Below are 17,500 nucleotides of genomic sequence, written 5' to 3'. Positions count from 1 at the left end.
CTTGGTGGGCACCATGCAGTGCACGAAGTCGGAGCCCGGATTGCCCCGGGCGCGCACCTCCGCCAGGGTGGGCACCTTGGTGCGCACAACTTGCCTGGGCTGCGCACCAGGAAGGGCTCAAGATGGCACCCGCGTTCCGTTTTTTTCACTATCTTTCAGAACGGAAATTTTAAAATCTCGTTTTTTTTTGCCTTTTCTGGAAATTAGTGAAGGCAGCGCATCAAAGGTGCGCAACGCTGGTGCGAACCTGGGAGCGCTCCGATGTGTGCTCCAAGGTGCGGCGTGCACGAAGTCGGACCCCGGTTTGCCCCGGGTGCGCACCTCGCGTGCACCTTGGTGCGCACACCTTGGCTGGGTTGCGCGCCCTGGTGGGCACCATGGTGCGCACCAAGGAGCGCTCCGAAGTGTGCTCCAAGGTGCGGCGTGCACGAAGTCGGAGCCCGGTTTGCCCCGGGTGCGCACCTCGCGTGCACCTTCGCCGCGGTGGGCACCATGGCGTGCACGAAGTCGGAGCCCGGTTTGCCCCGGGTGCGCACCTCGCGTGCACCTTCGCCGGGGTGGGCACCTTGGTGTGCAGACCTTGGCTGGGTTGCGCGCCCTGGTGGGCACCATGGTGCGCACCAAGGAGCGCTCCGAAGTGTGCTCCAAGGTGCGGCCTGCACGAAGTCGGAGCCCGGTTTGCCCCGGGTGTGCACCTCGGGTGGGCACCTTGGTGCGCATGCCTTGCCTGGGCTGCGCACCAGGGCGGGCTCAAGATGGCACCCGCGTTCCTTTTTTTTCACTATCTTTCAAAACGGAAATTTTAAAATCTCATTTTTTTTTGCCTTTTTCTGGAAATTAGTGAAGGCAGCGCATCAAAGGTGCGCACCTCGCTGCCCACCACGGTGCGCAACGCCGGTGGGCACCCGGGAGTGCTTCGAAGTGTGCTCCAAGGTGCTGCGTGCACGTTGTCGGAGCCCGGTTTGCCCCGGGTGCGCACCTCGCGTGCACCTTCGTCGGGGTGGGCACCTTGGCTGGGTTTGCCCCGGCTGCGCTCCGAAGCGGGGTTATTGGAGCGCCGCCTCTTTTTTTGTCGGAGCGTTTGGTGGGGTTTCTCGCATTGGCTCTTCCGAGGCCCGGTTGCCACCCTGGCGCGCACGAAGTCGGAAGTAGGGTTAATTGCCCGGGTGCGCACCTTTGCCAGGGTGGGCACCTTACCTGGGCTGCGCACCAGGGCGGGCTCAAGATGGCACGCGCGTTCCGTTTTTTTCACTATCTTTCAAAACGGAAATTTTAAAATCTCCTTTTTTTTTTGCCTTTTCTGGAAATTAGTGAAGGCAGCGCATCAAAGGTGCGCACCTCGCTGCCCACCTTGGTGTGCTCTGAGGTGCGCACCCGGGAGCGCTACGAAGTGTGCTCCAAGGTGCGGCGTGCACGTTGTCGGAGCCCGGTTTGCCCCGGGTGCGCACCTCGCCTGCACCTTGGCCGGGGTGGGCACCTTGGCTGGGTTTGCCCAGGGTGCGCTCCGAAGCGGGGTTACTGGAGCGCCCCCTCTTTTTTTGTCAGAGCGTTTGGTGGGGTTTCTCGCATTGGCTCTTCCCAGGCCCGGTTGTTGGGTGCGCTCCCACCCTGGCGCGCGCGAAGTTGGAAGTTGGGTTAATTGCCCGGGCGCGCACCTTCGCCAGGGTGGGCACCTTGGTGCGCACACCTTGGCTGGGCTGCGCACCAGGGCGGGCTCAAGATGGCACCAGCATTCCCTTTTTCTCACTATCTTTCAAAACGGAAATTTTAAAATCTCGTTTTTTTTTTGCCTTTTATGGAAATTAGTGAAGGCATCGCATCAAAGGTGCGCACCTCGCTGCCCACCTTGGTGTGCTCCGAGGTGCCCACCACGGTGCGCAACGCCGGTGCGAACCCGGGAGCGCCCCGATGTGTGCTCCAAGGTGCGGCGTGCACGAAGTCGGACCCCGGTTTGCCCCGGGTGCGCACCTCGCGTGCACCTTGGTGCGCACACCTTGGCTGGGTTGCGCGGCCTGGTGGGCACCATGGTGCGCACCAAGGAGCGCTCCGAAGTGTGCTCCAAGGTGCGGCGTGCACGAAGTCGGAGCCCGGTTTGCCCCGGGTACGCACCTCGCGTGCACCTTCGCCGGGGTGGGCACCTCGGCTGGGTTGCGCGCCCTGGTGCGCACCAAGGAGCGCTCCGAAGTGTGCTCCAAGGTGCGGCGTGCACGAAGTCGGAGCCCGGTTTGCCCCGGGTGCGCACCTTCGCCGCGGTGCGCACCATGGCGTGCACGAAGTCGGAGCCCGGTTTGCCCCGGGTGCGCACCTCGCGTGCACCTTCGGCGGGGTTGCGCGCCCTGGTGGGCACCATGGTGCGCACCAAGGAGCGCTCCGAAGTGTGCTCCAAGGTGCGGCGTGCACGAAGTCGGAGCCCGGTTTGCCCCGGGTGCGCACCTCGCGTGCACCTTCGGCGGGGTTGCGCGCCCTGGTGGGCACCATGGTGCGCACCAAGGAGCGCTCCGAAGTGTGCTCCAAGGTGCGGCGTGCACGAAGTCGGAGCCCGGTTTGCCCCGGGTGCGCACCTCGCGTGCACCTTCGCCGCGGTGGGCACCATGGCGTGCACGAAGTCGGAGCCCGGTTTGCCCCGGGTGCGCACCTCGCGTGCACCTTCGCCGGGGTGGGCACCTCGGCTGGGTTGCGCGCCCTGGTGCGCACCAAGGAGCGCTCCGAAGTGTGCTCCAAGGTGCGGCGTGCACGAAGTCGGAGCCCGGTTTGCCCCGGGTGCGCACCTCGCGTGCACCTTCGCCAGGGTGGGCACCTCGGTGCGCACACCTTCTCAATGTTTTCTTGCCTTTTCTGGAAATTGGTGAAGGCAGCGCATCAAAGGTGCGCACCTCGGTGTGCTCCGAGGTGCGAACCCGAGAGCGCTCCGAGGTGCCCACGAAGTCGAAAGTCGGGTTAATTGCATTGTTTTCCCCGGGTGCGCTCCGAGGTGCGCAACATCGGCGCGCACCAAGGAGGGCTCCGAAGTGTGCTCCAAGGTGCGCACGATGGCGTGCACCTCTGGTGCGCACGATTCGGAGCTCGGTTTGACCGGGGTGCGCACACCTTGGCTGGGTTGCGCACCTTTTGTGCGCTCCAAGGTGCGCACGAAGTCGGAGCTCGGTTTGCCCCGGGTGCGCACCTTCGCCAGGGTGCGCACCTTGATGCGCACGCCTTGGCTGGGCTGCGCACCTTGGTGGGCGCCATGGTGCGCACCTTTCGTGCGCTCCAAGGTGCGCACGAAGTCGGAGCTCGGTTTGCCCCGGGTGCGCACCTTGGTGGGCGCCATGGTGCACTCCGAGGTGCCCAAGATTGGTGCGCACCAAGGAGCGCTCCGAAGTGCGCTCCAAGGTGCGCGCGAAGTCGAAAGTTGGGTTAATTGTCCGGTTTGCCTCGGGTGCGCACCTTGCGTGCACCTTCGCCAGGGTGGGCGCCTTGGTGCGCACACCTTGGCTGGGCTGCGCACACCTTGGCACCCGCGTTTCCTTCATTTTAAATTTTTTTTTTTTACAATCTCTCAAGTGGGAAATTCTATAATCTCAACTTTTTTTGCCTTTTCAGGAAACTTTTGAATGGAGCGCATCATTGGTGCGCTCCGAAGTGTGCTCCAAAGCTCTCTCCAGCTGCGTGCACCTGCCCCGGCCGCGCACCCGGCCCCGCCCAGCTTCGCTCACCTGTCCCGGGCGTCTGGTGCGGAACCTTAGAGTAAGAAACATCACCGTGCACCTTGGCCAACGTGCGCGACTCGACCGAGCGCGCACTGGCCGAGGTGCACACCGATTTCACCTGGGTGCGCGCGCAGCACCTCGGGCGCACCGGGGTGCGCGCACAACGCCCGGGTTGCACCGTGGCCTGTGTGCTCGGGGCGCCTCGGGTGCGCGCTCGGTGTCGCCCCCGCGCGCGCGGTAGTGCGGGCAGCGCACCCCGGCCCGGCCCGGCCCCGACGAGAACGCAAACGGGCAAAAGGTTTATTCAAATAGCATTGCGACGCCCGGCGAAAAACTAAAAAAGGGTGCAACACCGGGACTTCCCGGGAGGTCACCCATCCCAGTACTACTCCGGCCCAAGCGCGCTTAACTGCGGAGTTCTGATGGGATCCGGTGCACTAACGCTGGTATGATCGCACCCGTTATGAGCTTGTCGCAGTGTGTACTTAGCAAACCGCGACCCACGTGCGAATCCACCCCGGCCACCCACCCCCGTCGAGGTGCACACCCTCCCTCGCGAAGTGCGCCCCGTTCGCCAAGTGTGAGCCCTGCCCGGGTGCGCGCACCTTGCTAGGGCGTCGGGTGTGCACCCGGCCCGGCCTACGTGCGTGCACCTGGAGGGGGCGTCGTGTGCGTGCAGTGTCCCGTCTGCAACGCGGTGCCCACACACCACCTCGGGCGCAACGACCTGCGCTCACATGTGGGCCGAGTGCACCTTGGTGCATGTTCGGGGCGCCTCGGGTGCACGCTCGATCTTGCCCCGGTGCACCAAGGCGCTCGGTTTGCCCCGGGTGCGCACTTGGTGCAAGGTGGGCACCCAAAATAGGGATCAAGCACCAAAACACAAGTTTCGGGATGCAAAATGGGACCCAAGGACCACAAATGCGTTCCAAGACCCATGATGGGTCCACGAGAACAAAAATGTGTTCCGAGACTTAATAAACAAATATTGGGTTTTAGGAGAAGAAACATGCTCTGATGCCCAAAACGAGAATCGACCCCGAAAAGGCCACAGGCCAAAAGTGGGATGCGAGACAAAAAAAAATGGGACCCGAGGACCAAAATTGGGTTCCCAGGTCGAAGACAGGGCAACCGGACAAGAAACGACCTCTAAGGCTCGAAATGAGTCCCGACGACTAAAACTTGACAAGAAGCACCCATCAGGCACCCAACTCGACACCCATGGGATGCCGACCCACCCGGGCTTCCACCTAGCACACCTTGGCACCCACCCACCCTCGCACCCAACCTCGCACCCAACTTAGCACCTTTGAACCCACATTGGCACTCACCCTGACCCTGGCACCTTGGAACCCACATTGGCACTCACCTTGACCCTGGCACCCACCTTTGCACTCACCTTGGGACCCACCCTGGCTCCCACCTCGGCACCCACCCAGACACCCACCTTGGTTCCTTGGCACCCACCTTGGATCCTTGGCACCCACCCCGACACCCACCTTGGCACGCAACTTGGCTACTTGCCACCCACCTTGGCTCCTTGACGCCCACCCCGACAACCACCCCGTGACCTACCCTGGCTAGGGTTGGTGCACACCCACCCTGGTGCCCACCTTGGCACCCACCCTATGACCCACCTTGGCACGCACCTTAGTACCCACCCCGTTACCCACCCTAGGACCCACCCCGTGACCCACCTTGGCCAGGGTGGGTGCACCCACCCTGGTGCCCACCTTGGCACCCACCCATCCTAGCACCCAGCCTGTGACCGGGCTTGGAACCCAACCTTGCACCCGCACCCGTCTTGGCCAGTGTGGGTGCGCACCCATCCTGGCACCCACGTTGTGACACACCCTTTAACCCACGCACCCTAGCACCCACGTTGGCACCCACCTTGGAACCCAACCTAGCAACTTGGCACCCACCCCGTGACCCACCTTGGCATCCACCATAGCAGTCGCCGACTTGGCACCCACCTCGGCACCCACCTTGACACTTGTGGACCCACCTTGCCACTCACCCTAGCATCGACCCATCCTAGCACCCACCCTGGCACCTTTGCACCCTAGCACTCACCCATCCTAGCACCTAACCTGTGACCCACCTTGACACTCACCCTCGCACCCACCTTGGAACCCAACCTAGCACCCACCCACCCTGACACCAACCCTAGCACCTACCCACCCTTGCACCCACCCTGTGACCCATCTTGGCACCCACCCATCCTACCACTCAACCTATCACCCACCTTCTCACCCACCTTGGCATCCACCTTAGCACCCACCCACACTGGCACCTTGGCACCCACCTCGGGCAAGGTGGGTGCACACCCACCCTGGCACCCAATTTAGAACCCACCGAGCATGTTACCCACCTTGGCACCCACATTGCAGCCCACCCTAGTACCCACCCTATGACCCACATTGGCATCCACACCCTAGCACCCAGGCACCTCGACACCCGCCTTGACACCCACCCTAGCACTGAACCTGTGACCCACCTTGGAACTCACCCTAGAACCCACCCACCCTGTGAACCACCTTGGCATCCACCTTAGCACCCACCCACCTTGGCACCCACTCTAGCACTCACCCATCCTAACACCCAACTTGTTACCCACCTTGGCACCCGCCCTCGCGTCCACCTTGAAACCCACCCTAGCACCCACCCACGCAGGAGCCCACCTTGGCACCCAACCTAACACCCACGCATCCTGGCACCCAACTTGTGACCCACCTTGGAACCCACCCTAGTACCCACCTTTGAACCCACTATATCACCAACCCACCTTGGCACCCACCCTATGACCCTCTTTGGAATCCACCCTAGCACGCACCCACCCTGGCACCCACCATGGAGCGCACCCTAGCACCCACCCACCTCGGCACGCACCTCAACACCCACCTTGGTGTGCGCACTGCGCCAACCTCTCAAAGACCCTATGTGGTGCGCTCCAAAGTGTACACCTTTGGTGCGCTCCAAGGTGCGCACCTTTGGTGCACACCGAGGTGCACACCAAAGTGTGCACCGAGGTGAGCACCAAAGTGCACTCCAGGGTGCACACCAAGGCGTGCACCTTTGGTGCGGTCAATGCAAACGAATTCGGAAGTTGGGGTCGATGTCCTAATCGCTGCTGCAGACTACACGTATGAGAATCGGACAAATAGCTTTATATAGGGGAGGTGTTGCGTTTGATGGGTTGACTCCCCTGGTTGTGTGCACTGCACCAACTTCAAAGACCCTGTCTTGTTTAAGAAGTCAAAAGTTGGGGTGGATGTCCTAATCATTGCTGCAGTCTACGCATGTATGAGAATCAGACAAATAGCTTATATAGGGGAGGTGTTGCATTCGGTGGGTTGACTCCCCTGGTTGTGCGCACTGCGCCAACCTCAAAGACCCCGCATAGCAGAAGAAGTCGGAAGTCGGATTTTGGTGAGCACCAAGGCGTGCACCTTTGGTGCGGTCAACGCAGACGAATTCAGAAGTTGGGGTGGATGTCCTAATCGTTGTTGCAGGCTACACATGTATGAGAATCAGACAAATAGCTTATATAGGGGAGGTGTTGGGTTTGATGGGTCAACTCCCTTGGTTGTGCGCATTACGCCAACCTCAAAGACCTTGTTTTCGTTAAGAAGTCAAAAGTTGGGGTCAATGTCCTAATGGCTCCTGCAGGCTACACATGTATGAGAATCGGACAAATAGCTTATATAGGGGAGGTGTTGGGTTTGATGGGTCGACTCCCCTGGTTGTGCGCATTACGTCAACCTCAAAGACCTTGTTTTCGTTAAGAAGTCAAAAGTTGGGGTCGATGTCCTAATTGCTCCTGTAGACTACACATGTATGAGAATCAGACAAATAGCTTATATAGGGGAGGTGTTGGGTTTGATGGGTTGACTCCCCTAGTTGTTCGCATTACACCAACCTCAAAGACCTTGTTTTCGTTTAGAAGCCGAAAGTTGGGGTCGATGTCCTAATTGCTCCTGCAGGCTACGCATGTATGAGAATCAGACAAATAGCTTATATAGGGGAGGTGTTGGGTTTGATGGGTCGACTCCCCTGGTTGTGCGCATTGCGCCAACCTCAAAGACCCTGCATTGCGGATGAAGTCGAAAGTCAGAGTTTGGTGTGCTACAAGGTGTGGTCGAAGGTGCTCACCTAGGTGTGCACCTTTGGAGCACAGGAAAAGTGCCCTCCAAAAGTGCGCACCTTTGGAGTGCACAAAAGTGCCCTCCAAAAGTGCGCACCTTTGGAGCGCAGAAAAGTGCCCTCCAAAAAGTGCCCTCCAAAAGTGCGCACCTTTGGAGCGCAGAAAAGTGCCCTCCAAAAAGTGCCCTCCAAAAGTGCGCACCTTTGGAGCGCAGAAAAGTGCCCTCCAAAAAGTGCCCTCCAAAAGTGCGCACCTTTGGAGCGCAGAAAAGTGCCCTCCAAAAGTGCGCACCTTTGGAGCGCAGAAAAGTGCCCTCCAAAAAGTGCCCTCCAAAAGTGCGCACCTTTGGAGCGCAGAAAAGTGCCCTCCAAAAAGTGCCCTCCAAAAGTGCGCACCTTTGGAGCGCAGAAAAGTGCCCTCCAAAAAGTGCCCTCCAAAAGTGCGCACCTTTGGAGCGCAGAAAAGTGCCCTCCAAAAAGTGCCCTCCAAAAGTGCGCACCTTTGGAGCGCAGAAAAGTGCCCTCCAAAAAGTGCCCTCCAAAAGTGCGCACCTTTGGAGCGCAGAAAAGTGCCCTCCAAAAGTGCGCACCTTTGGAGCGCACAAAAGTGCCCTCCAAAAGTGCGCACTTTTGGTGCGCACCAAGGCGCTGGTTCGGTCGTTGCAGGCGAGTTCGGAAGTTGGGGTCGATGTCCTGAGCGGAGGTGCAAACTACACAGGTGTCGGAATCGGACAAATAGCTTATATAGGGGAGGTGTATGCTTCGATGGGTCGACTCCCCAGGTTGAGCGCACCGCGCCAACCTCAAAGACCCTACGGTATGGATGAAGTCGGAAGTTGGGTCCGATGACCAATTCGATTAGTAGGTATGCTCATGAGGTCGGAATTTGGGTCCGATGACCTGCCATGTGCAGGAAGGCGAATGTTGACACTGTGCGTTGCAAGGTGCACACCAAGGCGCTGGTGCGGTCTTTTTAGTCGAGTTCGGAAGTTGGGGTCGATGTCCTGATCGGAGGTGCAAGCTACACAGGTGTGGGAATCGGACAAATAGCTTATATAGGGGAGGTGTATGCTTCGTTGGGTCGACTCCCCGGGTTGAGCGCACCGCGCCAACCTCAAAGACCCTACGGTATGGATGAAGTCGGAAGTTGGGTCCGATGACCGATTCGATATGTAGGCATACTCGCGAGGTCGGAATTTGGGTCCGATGACCTGCCACGTGCAGGAAGGCGAATGTTGGCACTGTGCGTTGCAAGGTGCGCACCAAGGCGCTGGTTCGGTCGTTGGAGGCGAGTTCGGAAGTTGGGGTCGATGTCTTGATCGGAGGTGCAAACTACACAGGTGTGGGAATCGGACAAATAGCTTATATAGGGGAGGTGTATGCTTCGTTGGGTCGACTCCCCGGGTTGAGCGCACCGCGCCAACCTCAAAGACCCTACGGTATGGATGAAGTCGGAAGTTGGGTCCGATGACCGATTCGATATGTAGGCATACTCGCGAGGTCGGAATTTGGGTCCGATGACCTGCCATGTGCAGGAAGGCGAATGTTGGGACTGTGCGTCGCAAGGTGCGCACCAAGGCGCTGGTGCCGTCGTTGCAGTCGAGTTCGGAAGTTGGGGTCGATGTCCTGGTCAGAGGTGCAAACTACACAGGTGTGGGAATCGGACAAATAGCTTATATAGGGGAGGTGTATGCTTCGATGGGTCGACTCCCTGGGTTGAGCGCACCGCGCCAACCTCAAAGACCCTACAGTATGGATGAAGTCGGAAGTTGGGTCCGATGACCGATTCGATACGTAGGCATATTGGCGAGGTCTGAATTTGTGTCCGATGACCTGCCATGCGCAGGAAGGCGGAATTTGGGTCCGATGACCGAGTTGATGGCGTGCCATGCGCAGAAAGGCGGAATTTGGGTCCGATGACCGAGTTGATGTTGATGGCCCGCCATGCACAGGAAGGCGGAATTTGGGTCCGATGACCGATTTGAAGGCGTGCCATACGCAAAAAGGCGGAGTTTGGGTCCGATGACCGAGTTGATATTGATGGCCCGCCATGCGCAGGAAGGCGGAATTTGGGTCCGATGACCTGACATACGCATGGAGTCCGACTCGGGGGCCGATGTTCGATTCGATGACTTGCATTGTGGGTAAAGTCGGAAGTTGTGGTCTTTGACCCGATTCGATGACCAGACTTCGGCTGCTTGAGAATCGGACAAATAACTTATATAGGGGAGGTAGTGTTCTCGAGCATCCTCCCCCCGTGCCCGTTTATGTCGATTGATGCTGGTGCTCGACTGGTTGGAGCGCTCGGATGCAAAAATCTTGCACCAGGATTTATCGATTGTGATGGACACGGCAAGTCTCCTGATTGCTATGCAGGAGCTCATCGTGAATCTCTATGCGGCCTTGGTATGGACTCGACCTGCGGAATGGTTCGGCAATGGTAGTCGCTCCAACACGTCCTTGCAATGGCCACAGAGGTGATTCGACTAGAGCTCCAGTCTAGCTTTTGGGTTGCTTGGCGGACTGGTATAGCCGCGATCGAGTTCCGGCCATGAACGTTTTAGATAGCTCTTGGGCTTTCTGGGACGGAAGTCGGAAGTTTGGGCTGTTGTCCGATTTGATGACCATTCTTCGGATGTGTGAGAATCGGACAAATAACTTATATAGGGGACTGTGTTGTCTCACGCAGCCCCCTCCGTGCCCCTCTATCTCGACCGATGTTGGTGCTTGAAAGGGTTGGGATCGCTCGGATTTATAAACGTGCACCACCATTTGTCGAGTGTGAGGGACGCGGCAGGTCTCCTAAATGCTATGCGGGCGCTCTCTGAGAATCTCTATCCGGCCTCGACACAGACTAGTCTTGCTGAATGGTTTGGCACTGGTAGTCGATCCAACACGTCGTTGTTGTGGCCGCCTAGGCGATTCGATTCGAGCCCCCGTCTAGCTTTTGGGTTGCTTGGCGGATTTTGCCCTATCCGCAAGTGAGCTCGGTCCCTAAACGTTCGAGAAACCCGATTGCTATGCGCCGACTCTCTTTCTTGCGAGCCTCCATCTAGCTTTTGGGTCTCTACGGAACGGAAGTCGGAATCTGGGACCGTTGTTTGATTCGACGAGGCAGACTACGGTTGTGCGAGAATCGGACAAATAACTTATATAGGGGAGGTGTTGACTGGAGCATTCTCCCCCGTGCCCCTCTAACTCGACCAATGCTGGCGCTCGAACGGTGGTAGCGCTCGGATTTTCATTGAGCGCCAGCATTGGTCGATTTAGAGGGGCATGCGAGATTCCCGAATGCTATGCGAGGGCTCTAACGGAAATGTCTATTGGTTTCGGTATGGATGCAATTGCGAGTGGTTCGGCAAAGGTAGTCGTTCCGATGCGTCCATGTCGTGGCCAAATCGATAATTCGATTTGAGCCCTCGTATAGCATTTGGGTCTCTCGATGTGATTCCGCATTCCAGTCCCTTTGGGCACTGCTTGAGCCGCATCCCAGGGGGTTCCCTTCCCAATAATCTGCCTCGCAACCCGATTGCTATGCGGTGAGGCTCCTCGGCCGCCTCGGAACTATCTGTGTATCAGACGCATCGCGGGATAAGGGGTTGGCAACGGTAGTCGCCCCAAGCGCGTCCGATGCTTGGACCATTCCGAGGCGGCCCTGAAGCCTCTTCCGTCTAGCCGTTGGGTCCTTCTCGCCGCATCCCTCGCCTCGCACCCCGATTGCTATGCGGTGAGGCTCCTCGGCCGCCTCGGAACTATCTGTGTATCAGACGCGTCGCGGGATAAGGGGTTGTCACTGGTAGTCGCCCCAAGCGCGTCCGATGCTTGGACCATTCCGAGGCGGCCCTGAAGCCTCTTCCGTCTAGCCGTTGGGTCCTTCTCGCCGCATCCCTCGCCTCGCACCCCGATTGCTATGCGGTGAGGCTCCTCGGCCGCCTCGGAACTATCTGTGTATCGGACGCGTCGCGGGATAAGGGGTTGTCATTGGTAGTCGCCCCAAGCGCGTCCGATGCTTGGACCATTCCGAGGCGGCCCTGAAGCCTCTTCCGTCTAGCCGTTGGGTCCTTCTCGCCGCATCCCTCGCCTCGCACCCCGATTGCTATGCGGTGAGGCTCCTCGGCCGCCTCGGAACTATCTGTGTATCGGACGCGTCGCGGGATAAGGGGTTGTCACTGGTAGTCGCCCCAAGCGCGTCCGATGCTTGGACCATTCCGAGGCGGCCCTGAAGCCTCTTCCGTCTAGCCGTTGGGTCCTTCTCGCCGCATCCCTCGCCTCGCACCCCGATTGCTATGCGGTGAGGCTCCTCGGCCGCCTCGGAACTATCTGTGTATCGGACGCGTCGCGGGATAAGGGGTTGTCACTGGTAGTCGCCCCAAGCGCGTTCGATGCTTGGACCATTCCGAGGCGGCCCTGAAGCCTCTTCCGTCTAGCCGTTGGGTCCTTCTCGCCGCATCCCTCGCCTCGCACCCCGATTGCTATGCGGTGAGGCTCCTCGGCCGCCTTGGAACTATCTGTGTATCGGACGCGTCGCGGGATAAGGGGTTGTCACTGGTAGTCGCCCCAAGCGCGTCCGATGCTTAGACCATTCCGAGGCGGACCCGAAGCCTCTTCCGTCTAGCCGTTGGGTCCTTCTCGCCGCATCCTTCGCCTCGCACCCCGATTGCTATGCGGTGAGGCTCCTCGGCCGCCTCGGAACTATCTGTGTATCGGACGCGTCGCGGGATAAGGGGTTGTCACTGGTAGTCGCCCCAAGCGCGTCCGATGCTTGGACCATTCCGAGGCGGACCCGAAGCCTCTTCCGTCTAGCCGTTGGGTCCTTCTCGCCGCATCCTTCGCCTCGCACCCCGATTGCTATGCGGTGAGGCTCCTCGGCCGCCTCGGAACTATCTGTGTATCGGACGCGTCGCGGGATAAGGGGTTGTCACTGGTAGTCGCCCCAAGCGCGTCCGATGCTTGGACCATTCCGAGGCGGACCCGAAGCCTCTTCCGTCTAGCCGTTGGGTCCTTCTCGCCGCATCCCTCGCCTCGCACCCCGATTGCTATGCGGTGAGGCTCCTCGGCCGCCTTGGAACTATCTGTGTATCGGACGCGTCGCGGGATAAGGGGTTGTCACTGGTAGTCGCCCCAAGCGCGTCCGATGCTTGGACCATTCCGAGGCGGACCCGAAGCCTCTTCCGTCTAGCCGTTGGGTCCTTCTCGCCGCATCCCTCGCCTCGCACCCCGATTGCTATGCGGTGAGGCTCCTCGGCCGCCTTGGAACTATCTGTGTATCGGACGCGTCGCGGGATAAGGGGTTGTCACTGGTAGTCGCCCCAAGCGCGTCCGATGCTTGGACCATTCCGAGGCGGACCCGAAGCCTCTTCCGTCTAGCCGTTGGGTCCTTCTCGCCGCATCCCTCGCCTCGCACCCCGATTGCTATGCGGTGAGGCTCCTCGGCCGCCTTGGAACTATCTGTGTATCGGACGCGTCGCGGGATAAGGGGTTGTCACTGGTAGTCGCCCCAAGCGCGTCCGATGCTTGGACCATTCCGAGGCGGCCCCGAAGCCTCTTCCGTGTAGCCGTTGGGTCCTTCTCGCCGCATCCCTCGCCTCGCACCCCGATTGCTATGCGGTGAGGCTCCTCGGCCGCCTTGGAACTATCTGTGTATCGGACGCGTCGCGGGATAAGGGGTTGTCACTGGTAGTCGCCCCAAGCGCGTCCGATGCTTGGACCATTCCGAGGCGGCCCCGAAGCCTCTTCCGTGTAGCCGTTGGGTCCTTCTCGCCGCATCCCTCGCCTCGCACCCCGATTGCTATGCGGTGAGGCTCCTCGGCCGCCTTGGAACTATCTGTGTATCGGACGCGTCGCGGGATAAGGGGTTGTCACTGGTAGTCGCCCCAAGCGCGTCCGATGCTTGGACCATTCCGAGGCGGACCTGAAGCCTCTTCCCTCTAGCCGTTGGGGCTTTCTCGCCGCATCCCTCGCCTCGCACCCTGATTGCTATGCTGTGAGGCTCCTCGGCCGCCTTGGAACTATCTGTGTATCGGACGCATCGCGGGATAAGGGGTTGGCAGTGGTAGTCGCCCCAAGCGCATCCGATGCTTGGACCATTCCGAGGCGGCCCTGCAGCCTCTTCCGTCTAGCCGTTGGGGCCATCTCGCCGCATCCCCCACCTCGCACCACGATTGCTATGCGGTGAGGCTCCTTGGCCGCCTCGGAACTATCTGTGTATCGGACGCATCGCGGGATAAGGGGTTGTCACTGGTAGTCGCCCCAAGCGCGTCCGATGCTTGGACTATTCCGAGGCGGCCCTGCAGCCTCTTCCGTCTAGCCGTTGGGGCCATCTCGCTGCATCCCCCACCTCCTCGGCCGCCTCGGAACTATCTGTGTATCGAACGCATCGCGGGATAAGGGGTTGGCAGTGGTAGTCGCCCCAAGCGCGTCCGATGCTTGGACTATTCCGAGGCAGCCCTGCAGCCTCTTCCGTCTAGCCTTTGGGGCCATCTCGCCGCATCCCTCGCCTCGCACCCCGATTGCTATGCGGTGAGGCTCCTCGGCCGCCTGGGAACTATCTTCGTATCGGACGCATCGCGGGATAAGGGGTTGTCACTGGTAGTCGCCCCAAGCGCGTCCGATGCTTGGACTATTCCGAGGCGGCCCTGTGGCCTCTTCCGTCTAGCCGTTGGGGCCATCTCGCCGCATCCCCCACCTCGCACCCCGATTGCTATGCGGTGAGGCTCTTCGGCCGCCTTGGAACTATCTTCGTATCGGACGCATTGCGGGATAAGGGGTTGTCACTGGTAGTGGCCCCAAGCGCGTCCGATGCTTGGACTATTCCGAGGCGGCCCTGCAGCCTCTTCCGTCTAGCCGTTGGGGCCATCTCGCCGCATCCCCCACCTCGCACCCCGATTGCTATGCGGTGAGGCTCCTCGGCCGCCTTGGAACTATCTTCGTATCGGACGCATCGCGGGATAAGGGGTTGTCACTGGTAGTCGCCCCAAGCGCGTCCGATGCTTGGACTATTCCGACGCGGCCCTGTGGCCTCTTCCGTCTAGCCGTTGGGGCCATCTCGCCGCATCCCCCACCTCGCACCCCGATTGCTATGCGGTGAGGCTCCTCGGCCGCCTTGGAACCATCTTCGTATCGGACGCATCGCGGGATAGGGGGCTGTCACTGGTAGTCGCCCCAAGCGTGTCCGATGCTTGGACCATTCCTAGGCGGCCCTGAAGCCTCTTCCGTCTAGCCGTTGGGGCCTTCCCGCCCCATCCCTCGCCTCGCACCCCCGATTGCTATGCGGTGAGGCTCCTCGGCCGCCTTGGAACCATCTGTGTATCGGACGCATCGCGGGATAAGGGGTTGGCACTGGCAGTCGCCCCAAGCGCGTCCGATGCTTGGACCATTCCGAGGTGGCCCTGAAGCCTCTTCCGTCTAGCCGTTGGGGCCTTCCCGCCCCATCCCTCGCCTCGCACCCCGATTGATATGCGGTGAGGCTCCTCGGCCGCCTTGGAACTATCTGTGTATCGGACGCATCGCGGGATAAGGGGTTGGCACTGGTAGTCGTCCCAATCGCATCCGATGCTTGGACCATTCCGAGGCGGCCCTGCAGCCTCTTCCGTTTAGCCGTCGGGGCCTTCCCGCCGCATCCGTCGCCTCGCATCCCGATTCCTATGCGGTGAGTCTTCTCGGCCGCCGCGGAACTATACCTGTTATTGCTACTGCATCCTTCGGCTGGTAACCTCCTCTGCCGCCTTGGAACGTTCTCTTTGTCGGACGCGTCGCGGGATAAGGGGTTGGCACTGGTAGTCGCCCCAAGCGCGCCCGATGCATAGACCGCTCCGAGTCGACCTTGCTTTCAGCCTCTCACATGCATAGACCTCTCTGAGTCGACCCTGCAGCCTCTCACGTTTAGCCTTTGGAATCTCGCCTCACAACATGATTGCTATCCTTGATGCATCCCTTGCCTCGAGCCCTGATTGCTTTCTTGGCTGCATCCCTCCTCTCCTCACAGCCCGGTTGTCATCACTGCTTCATCCGTCGCTTCATGCATTCTGGCTGCTGGGCCCTTCCCACCGCACACCTCGATTGCTATCTCTTCTGCATCACACACCCCGATTGCTATCTCTGCTACATCCCTCGGCTCTCACTTCTGCATCCTTCGCCTCACACCTCGATTGCTATCAATGCTGCATCCGTAACCTCACACCCCGATTGCTATGCGGGGAGGCTCCTTGGCCGCCTTGGAAATTTCTGTGTGTCGGACGCACCGCGGGATAAGGGGTTGGCACTGGTAGTCGCCCCAAGTGCGCCCGATTCTTAGACCGCTTCGAGGTGACCTCGTAGCCTCTTTCGTCCAGGCTTCCTGCCTTCAACGCCCTTTTTACACCTCGATTGCTATGCGCGGGCTCGTTGGCGTCTATCACCTCTCTGCGAAGAGTGGCACGATGATTGTTGGGGTAAATCGTAGCAGTCCGATCTCTGGCCTTGGGCCATTGTGAGGGCTGATCGATTTCCTGTGCGCATCTCGTGTTCGCCCAGTAACAGACTCGACGACTTGTAATCGGTCTTGTTCCCGATTGTTCCTGGAGGTAGTCTTCGGAACTCTTGGATTTGACCTGTCACTCGAACTGTCCTCTTCCGAGGATGCTTGTGTGTGTGTGCTTGTGCCATTTCCTTGGCGGTATTAACGAGATATTAAAGAGCGGAGTGAGCGCCTCGCCCAGCTATGTTTGGGGCTCTCACTCCCTTACCCGGTGTGCGACCGCTTTGCACGTAGGTTGCGGAGCATCGCGACTCTTTCGATGTTTGGCGGTTGTCTTCCGGTGATGCGTTGGTCCCGAAGTGCACGTTACTAGCATTTCTGCCATTGTTCTCGATCTTTGGCACGTTCCTTCGTTGCAATTGGATATATATCTCCGTTTATACGCGCAGGCTTCTCCCGCCTATTCAGCGCTGTCCCACTCTCAGCACTCTCGTGGTCTCCTTGGCTTCTCTCTCCCGTGAGCGAGCTCTCTTCTCGAGTCTTTTCCATGTCCCATGGAGGTTGCCTTGCGAAATTCGGGCACACAAACGTGACCGGATAAGAGCGGAATTGCCTATGAGGAGAAGCTCACCTTAGGGAGCAGCAATGCCGAGTGTTTCGACAGAGGGTAGAGGGGGCGTTGTTTGGGCGGTTGCACAAAAGAGTGCTACGTTTGCACTGAAGGTTGCTTCTTCGTCTCCGACGAACTCTTCGAGGCAAAAAAGCTTGTTTACGGGGTCGAGGTGGGACTGTTCGTGCGAGTTGCGCCACCAAAAGTGCGTAGGGGGCATATACCTGGGAAATGGATGTCTCTGAGTGGCCTTACTCGGTCGCGTGCACGGTGCATTCTCTAACGGCAGGACTGTCGCGAGCATGTGCGGTTCGGATGTTTTCGGGTAAAGGGTTCCGTACGGGATGTTCTTCCCAGGCTCCTGTGAACCGAGACTCTGCATCGTCATGCTCCGGCTCCCGTGGGTGCTTCATGCCTCGTCGAGCTGTTTGTCGTGGACGATTAAGGCCGAGGCCTTCCTTCGAGAGGGGAATTGTTCAGGCTGGTCGAGGCGGGATTGTTCGTGCGGGGTGCACCACCAAAAGTGCGTAGGGGGCATATGCCTGGGAAATGGATGTCTCTGAGTGGCCTTACTCGGTCGCGTGCACGGTGCACAGTCTC

General features: G+C 59.6%; 1 non-coding gene across 1 annotated transcript; it reads right to left on the bottom strand.

Annotated features, from left to right (window-relative positions):
* Positions 1 to 4,030: 4,030 nt before the first annotated feature.
* On the bottom strand, positions 4,031 to 4,149 carry LOC131863925 (5S ribosomal RNA). The gene has a single exon (XR_009362817.1). It is a non-coding gene; the product is annotated as a 5S ribosomal RNA (ribosomal RNA).
* Between the last annotated feature and the right edge of the window lie 13,351 nt (positions 4,150 to 17,500).

This window comes from Cryptomeria japonica, unplaced genomic scaffold (assembly GCF_030272615.1).
Source record: "Cryptomeria japonica unplaced genomic scaffold, Sugi_1.0 HiC_scaffold_73, whole genome shotgun sequence".
Lineage (NCBI taxonomy): Eukaryota > Viridiplantae > Streptophyta > Pinopsida > Cupressales > Cupressaceae > Cryptomeria > Cryptomeria japonica.
This window is presented reverse-complemented; position numbering and strand designations above follow the sequence as displayed.